This window comes from Arvicola amphibius, chromosome 4, assembly GCF_903992535.2.
Source record: "Arvicola amphibius chromosome 4, mArvAmp1.2, whole genome shotgun sequence".
NCBI classification, from domain to species: Eukaryota; Metazoa; Chordata; class Mammalia; order Rodentia; family Cricetidae; genus Arvicola; species Arvicola amphibius.
The window spans coordinates 111665115-111673691 of NC_052050.1; the positions used below are offsets into that span (position 1 = coordinate 111665115).

Below are 8577 nucleotides of genomic sequence, written 5' to 3' on the forward strand. Positions count from 1 at the left end.
TCTATCTACCTCCATGAAACCCAAAATGATTCATTCACCACTACGTGAAGATGCACAGTACCATCCCAATTCTTAAGCAAAAAGAAGAATTCTGCAGGATCTTCTACTGTCAGGGCTTGAGATTATAACAGAAATGTATTCAATTGGCAGAAGTCCATGGGCTACAGAAAAAGGAACTGGTGTAGGAGGTCCTTCTATCTTTGTGTTGCTTTCATTGGATAATAAAGAAACTGCTTTGGGCCCCTGATAGGGCAGAACTTAGGTAGGTGGAGAATACAGAATTGAAGCCTATGAGGAAGAAAGCAGAGTCAGGGAGAAGCCATGGATCCTCTGCCTGAGACAGACACTGGTTAGAATCTTTCCCAGATTTCTGGGAAAGATTCTAACCAGTAAGCCAATGCCACGTGGTGATATACAGATTAATAAAAATGAGCTAAATAAAGGTGTAAGAGTTAGCCAATAAGATGTCAGAGCTAATAGGCCAAGCAGTGATTTAATGAATACAATTTCTGTGTGGTTATTTTTGGGGTAAACTACCTGGGCGGCTGGGATGAACAAGTGGCCCTCTCCCTTACAACATGGAACTGAACATCAAATGTTAACAGACCTTATCCTTTCTAATTTGACAGCTTAAGGCATTGAGACCTAACTGGTTTCTTGTGCCTAGTCACAAAGACAGCTCCATCTTCTATCTTAATTCTCAGGGATGTCTCCTGATCATTTCACACGCTACTGATGAGATCACTTCATCCAACTTCAACCATTTGCGCTCCCCAAGACTTCATTTCATTATCATAACAAATTCTATCATCTTTAGCAAGCTGAATGCATGACTGCCTTTCATCACTAGATAGATTTTTCCAAGCCTGATTTATAGTCTTTACTTTTCCCTGAGCAGACTCGTGTCTAGCCTCTTGGAAGTTTTTCAGATATGTAAATGTTGTATGTTGATCGAGGTCCTTTTGGTTTTCCAAGCAAAGTTAATTCTCTCCCTTTTAATGATGCTTTCTTTTTTAAAATTTTTACCTGACTTCTTTCTCAAAAGATGCTAACTGAGTTGGAGTCAGCAGATCTTTAAACTTGTTCATAGCTTCTTTGTATACTTTCCATTCTGCCTTAAAATCAGCTTCATACACTTTTTTTTTCTGCATCCAGGAGTTCCATCCTTGCAGCTGCAAGTTTTCTGACCAGTTCTGAAGGTCTTGCATCTGGGTGTGTAAATCTAGGTAGCTGTTCTGTAGAAAATCGAAGGTATGAAGTCATAGGTTTCTTTGCATAATTACCCACGTTAGATGAAACACATTTCAGAACACAGACAAGGCTGAGAAGCAAGGACATGTGACCCCACACAGCCCACGCACATCTCAGCACCCAGGTGTCCAGGTGCCCTTAGCACACCCACATTCCCCAGGACAGTGCCATTGCTCAGGCCAATGATGCGCTGGCTCAGTACTGTCATGGCACACACCGTGGTGCCCACACAGCTGAACAAGCACCATGGGAACCCTGGACATTTATTATCATGCCCGCTGAGCTCGGGGGCTGAGTACGTACATTCTATACTGATGCAAATAAATCAGGAAAGGCAGGTTACAAATCAGAAGAATTAAATTAAGTGGAACAAAGCTCTTATAATTCTGTCCAAAAGGCAGAATTATATGTTATTCTCATGGTTCTGAGTGATTTTAAAGAACCTCTCAATATAGTTACTGATTCCCAATATTCAGAAAGAGTTGTTTTATGATGGAGGAGGGTCATCTGTCTATGTGTTACTTTTATTGGTTAATAAAGAAACTGTCTTGGCCCTTTAATAGGACAGAAAATTAGGTAGGCAGAGTAAACAGGACAAAATGCTGAAAAGAAAAAGACAGTGAGGCAGACACCTTGGCCAGTCGCCATGCCTCTCCTCTCCAAGACAGATGCAGGTTAAGATCTCTTTTGGTAAGCCACCACCTCGTGGTGCTACACAGATTACTAAATATGGGTTAAAACAAGATTTAAAAATTAGCCAATAAGAGGCTAAAACTAATGGGCCAGACAGTGTTTAAAAAATACAGTTTCCATGTAATTATTTCGGGTGTAAAGCTATCCTGGTGGCGGGATGCAGCCTGTCATTCCTTCTACAGTTTTGCATATTGAAACCACCGAATTTATACCAAATGATATGGAATTGACTTCATTATTCATGAAGGTTCAAGATATAATTAGGAATAGGCTTTGTTCCATATACATAACACACATCTGAACCCTTATGGGTCTGCCAGGTCCTCTAGCACAAGGTAATGCAGAAATTGATCAATTATTGACTGGAAATGTGCTGAATGCCTGAGAATTTCATGAAAAGCATGTCAATATCAAAGGTTTAAAGAAAGAGTTTGTATTACATGGCAATGTTGGCAGTTTCTCTCCTGCCCAGTCCTACAATAAACACACAGAAACTATATTATTTGCAATACTTTTTGGTCAATAGCTTAAGCATATTGCTAGCTAGCTCTTATATCCTAAACTAATCCATGTCCATTAGTCTGTTCATCACCACAAGGTCATGGCCTACTGGCAAGTTTTAGTGGGCTTTTGTGGAGGCATCTGTCTCCTGTGGGCAGCTACATAGCTACTCACTGACTCCACCTACTCTCTCTATATATCTTTTCCAGCCTGGCTATATTTGTTAAGTCATTGACCAAAAGCAGCTTCTTTATGCATTAACCAATAAAAGCAACACATATACAGAAAGACTTCCCAAATCATCTCCCCTTTACTGTCTAAATGAAAAGGAAGGTTTTAACTTTAAAATAGTAAAATTGTGTATAACAAAACAGGTATCAAGCAAGAATTACAACCACAATATTTAGTCTATTTTATCTTTTATTATAACTAATGAAAACTATAACTATCTATTCTTCAACTCCATCAAAGACCCCAGAAGGATATATTACCTAAGTTAACAGGAAATGAATTAGTGCATTGTAAGCAACTTTCCAAACTCTAGAATTGACAGAGAAATCTTGCTGCCTAGACAATCACCCAAAGTTCTTCTGCATCATTGGGGCATCCATCTTCAGCCTACAGACCCATAGTATCCAGCAGATCTTTCATTAAAGCAGGAAATTTCAAAGACAGTTCTGCTTCTATTGGCAGTTTGTCAGTCACTTTCTTCTGTGTCCTACAGAATTTCTGACAGACTCTTTCATGAAGTAGGCAACCTGAAGGATTGTATCACATTCTTTAGGCAAGTTCAGAAGTCGTTTTTCTGTGGGTTATGAAAGTCAATTCAAGCAGTTCTGGGAAGAGCAGTCTCTTGCCCAAATGGTGAACAAATTTCATAAGGAGCTTCTTCTATGCCCATCATCTTCTTGAAGTAGATTGGTGCTTCCAGGAGCAGATGTGTCTTTTCCCATCTGGATTGGTCTTTATTGTGTATCTATAATTATCTTTTGACTAGGAGTGCTTTTTAAAATTATGCTAAGCAGGTATGGCTAGGAACAACTCAGCTGTCCTGCCTGCTTGCTCTGCTCAGTCCATTGTGGCAGAGACATGTTTGCTGCCTCTGATAGTCATGCACATTGCCCCATTTTCAGGCACACAGTGGGACTATGTTGCCATTAAACAAGTTGTAGCACTCTGCTCACAAACCCCATTTAAATGCTAAGCCTCCTGAAACAGCCACGCTTCCATGGCAGCGTGGATCAGGGAGCCACTTTTTGGAAACCACACTTTTCTTTTTCTTTTGTTTCTGCTGAATCAGGAAGACCTCTCTTAAAAAAGCTGTAGCATGCTGCCAGCAAACAGAGCAAGAAGCTGTGTTAAACTCTGTTTTTGTGTGTGTGTCTAGAATTCCTTCCCAAATTCTCTCAGGTTTTAAGTATATTTAGTTGGCAATGTTGGCACCAATTTGTTGGTGGAGGTTTCTATCCTGCCTGGTCCTGCAATAAATACACAGAAACTATATTATCCACAATACTGTTTGGCCAATAGCCTAAGTATATTGCTAGCTAGCTCTTATATTCTAAATTAACCCATCTCCATTAGTCTGTGCATCACCATGAGGTCATGGCTTACCGGCAAAGTTTTAGTGGACTCCAGTGGAGGCATCTGTCTCCTGTGGGCAGCTATACAGCTTCTCACTGACTCTGCCCACTCTCTCTATATATCTTTTCCAGACTGGCTATATCCTATTAAGTCATTGGTCAAAAGCAGCTTCTTTATTCATTAACGAATAAAATCAACACATATACAAAAAGACTTTCCACATCAGGCAACAAGATAAGGAGATTATAAAGAGATGTCCTACTTGTTCTTTCTATAACCAAATCTATTATGTGCAGGGAGTAACCCAAAAGGTACTCAAAAGAATGAAATCTGGCAGATGGATGTGTTCCACTTCGCAGATTTTGGAAAATTAAAATATGTACACCACACCATTGACACTTATTCAGGTTTACAATGGTCAACTGCTTTGAGCTCAGAAAAGACTGATTCAGTAATCATGCATTTATTAAAAGTTATAGCCATCATGGGAATACTTGCACAAATAAAGACAGATAATGGTCCAGCATATGGCTCTAAGAAAATGAAACAGTTTTTTGTTTATTATAATATTAAGCATATTACAGGTATACCAAACAATCCTATAGGCCAGGTAGTTATAGAAAAATCAAATTAGACTATTAAGGATATGTTAAGCAATCAGACAGGGATGGAGAATACCCCAGAAATAGAAAATAATAAAGCATAATGCTTTATTAACCTTGAATTTTTTAATGCTAATGAGAAAGGAACAATAGCAGCAGAGAGACATTGGTAATAGAAAAAACTTATGAATTAAATCAATCAGTGTATTTCAAGGATGTGTTGACCTCACAATGGAAACCAGGAGATGTGCTACTTTGGCGGGGGGGTTTGCTCTTGTTTCCACAAGGAAAGAAAAGCTATGGATACCATCAAAACTAATAAAGATTCAGCTTGAAAAAGAGAAGCCTCTTGAGAAAGAGAAATGACAGCTCATCCACAGACGTGACAATTATACAGGTTACCACCTCATAAGGGTTGGGGCAGGATCTTGTTCTTGTCTTTGCAGGAAAATAAACATCTTTAAAATATTGAGAGACCTTGGACATCTAGATGCCTAAAAAGGAAAGATACCTATTAAGAAAAGATCACTGCGCAAAGAGAAATATGATTTATGAGGATATTATGAATATACATACACACACATTTCCCAGGAGAATAATAGTCATGACTCACTTAAAAATCAAAGCTGGCTTTGGTGTTGGACAATGGCTATCCTTCTCTAAATCCAAGAATGTTGTTAAAGAAAAAATTCAGAGTTTCTGTCTCATGTTAGGAGCCATCTGGTGTGGGACAGAAAAATGAAAGAGTTTAGGAAAAATTTTAATTTTCACCATACCTATTATTGTCTCTATCATACCTTTCATTGAATTTATGGCTATATGAATAATGTTTAAGTTTTCCACAATGAACAATAAATTTTTCTGCAGTAATCTTTAAAGTTTCCAGGAAGAAGATGGAGCCCCACAACGACAATTTCACCTGGTTGATATATTGTCATGGTGTTGATAGAGCTACTTTGAGATCAGTTTTGGATACCAACTGCTCAAAATGATTCCAACTTGGTTAGCTGAAATGTTGTATCTTCTTACTAAGTTCTGGCCAGAACATAAAAAAAAAAAACCCTATCAAGCACTCAGAGACTATTTACAATTATAGCAGACAGTAATCTTGAAACTTAACCATCATTTTAGTTTTGCAGGATCCCATAGAAAGAACATTTCCACCATGACAGTTGGAAGTAATTCTAGAAGAAAATGTCCCCTCCCAACAAAGTTTGTCCTCAGGGTTAGGGACATCATTTAGGGGCTGACTATAACTGGTATAGGGTTGGGGGTTGTGTTGGAAATTATGTCTCATGGATCTTTTTTGAAAAAAGAGGAGGAGATATTTGATGGGATAATACGTAGATTAGTGTGAATTTACTCACACTAATAATAATAGTAATAGAGTGAATATTTGCAAGCTATTATTTATAGATAATTTACATTGATATTTAATTTACATTGATATTTAAGAATTGATAGATTCTTGTATATTGATACAAATTCAAATTATATTTATTATATTGAATATGCTCCTATTTCTGTTTATAATATTTCTACAACTAGGCAAAGTTATTTTGTCATATTGTATGCATGCATGCTACTACCTCTGCTTAAGACATTTTGCATATTGATACAATTTTATGATATATTATCATATTGCAATATGAATTTCTACCTCTGATCAAGATACTTATACATTGTTTACATTTTGAGGTCATTGTCCTCAGTTGCTGCACAGTTCTTTAAAGATTGTTTAATATTCTAATATGAAATCTTAGTCTTTAAGCTATATAGGTATTATAGTCATCCCTGTTTATCATACTTATAGTTAGACTAATCAGGTTCTTTAGATACATAGAGATTATATTCTGCATAGATAAGTAAACTTCAACCACGTCAAAGACCTGTAGAATATGGCATTTAAATAATTTAGGGTTCTGTTGTTTGTGAGAAACAATTGCTCCTGGAAGCACTGATCTATTCCTGAGAGAATATTGGATACTGATGACACTCTACTTGGAGTTTGTTTTCTTCTTGGAAAAACTGGTCTTTGGGCAAAGAACTGCCCCTACCTTGACCACAAAATACATGGACAGGACAAGCAGGATATAAGAAAAAAGAGTGCCAAACCTTGCTACAACAGGGTAAGATGGTTTTGAAATTTTTCCTGCCTCTGAAAATGGTCTGTCAGTTACTCGAGGACTTAGCCAAAGTTAGTTATTACAACATTCCAAATAAGACTATGGGTGATTGCACAGGAAGCCAGTTGTCTCTGTCATTTATTTCACATTTTGGAAGTAGCTTGACTGCACTTCCTGTTTACTCAAGTAATATTATCTCCCTTCTCAGGTCTTCAATGGGGTTGAAGACTAAATAGTTGTAGTTACTTTTCCCTCATGACTTGGCCAAGCCATTTCTAATACAAGACTTAGACTCCTTAGGATAGGATAATTTTTTGGAACATTTAGCATCTTTCTTGCTTGATATTGTATATGCTGGTTGTAAATCTAATTTTTATACTTGATATTTGCTTTTATTGTATATAGTTTTGTATTATGCTTAGAATTCTCTTATTTAGACAAAAGGGGAAGGTGCTGTAGGAACTCATTCAGCCAGTAGCCTTTAAGATACCAGCCTACTTTGGCATGGTCTCTTATATTATAAATGCAGCTGGAAAGTGTGTGTGCTCTCTCTCTGGATTCCAGTGAGTCCTGGATTCTGCTCATGCAGAGGACTGTGATCTGTGAGTTCCCCCTAAATAAAGAACCCTTCATTATACTCAATTCTGATCTAGTGTGGGACTATTTTATTCTCGCTCTCCATCATCTGCACATATTGAGAGCAATTCCAGGATACTTAGAGTAAGGATGAAGGAGAAGGAGGGTCTGGATAGATGGCTCAGAGGTTAAGAGCTATTTGGTGCTCTTCTAGAGGATCTGAGGTCAGTTCCCAGCACCCATGCTGGGTGGCTCACAACTGCCTGCAACTCCAGCTTGAGGGGATGTAATGGCCACTTCTGACCTCTGCTGACCACCTACAAACACATATCCTATTCACCTATATACACATATACATAAGTAACAACGAACTAACTAACTAAATAAATAAGTAAAACCCACTTTTTAAAAAAAGAAGCAGAAGGAGGAGCAAGTGAAGTCTCAGGAAAAATAAAAATTAGGAGATGTCTCAGTGTGACAGTCTTAAACTATGACATGATAAAATTAATGTAAAATAGACATAAGCCTGTAATTCCAGCTACAGCAGACAGTGAGGTATAAGGATAACAGGTTCTAAGGACTGCTTTTGTGACAGAGTGTGTTCAAAGCCAGCCTGTGGAGCTTGATGAGATCTTTTCTTAAAATAAATAAATAAATAAATAAATAAATAAATAAATTTAATAAATTTTAATAAATAAACACCGAAAATCACACTAAGAATAGTTCTTAATATCATTCTGTGGCCTCTCGGAGTCTTTGGTACAATCTTCAGCACCAAACAAATAAAATAGGACTCCAAACTAGAAAATAAAGTTTCCTTTAACACAGCCAGACCAAATAGACCCAAGAGACAAATAAAAAAATCTGGATATGAATTCCCTGTTCTTTTTAAGAGTCTCTTGTTGTTTGCCACAGTAACCCGAGTACTGGCTTCTTTGACGTCATCCTGCCTCCCAGCATCCACATAAAGCTATCTCCTACACCCAGGGCCCAGCTTTGCTGGCCCTTTTCTTTTCTTTTCTTTTCTTTTCTTTAATATTGTTCTCAGTTAAAAACAACGGGGACTTTTCAAAATATCTGATCCTACATCTTGGGAAAGGAAAAGTCCAGATAAGCCTGGACCTTTTTCTTGCAAAGATGCTTTCAAGCTGTGTAGTGTGAAATGGGCCAAGAGGCCGGTCTGTAGAGCAGGGGCCCCTAATGAGAAGCTGAGGAACAAGGGAAGGAGCCATAGAGTGGAGTTG

The 8577-nt window shown here is 37.8% G+C and overlaps 1 pseudogene; it reads right to left on the reverse strand.

Moving 5' to 3' along the window:
* Positions 1 to 722: 722 nt before the first annotated feature.
* Positions 723 to 1422, reverse strand: LOC119811595 (annotated as a pseudogene).
* Between the last annotated feature and the right edge of the window lie 7155 nt (positions 1423 to 8577).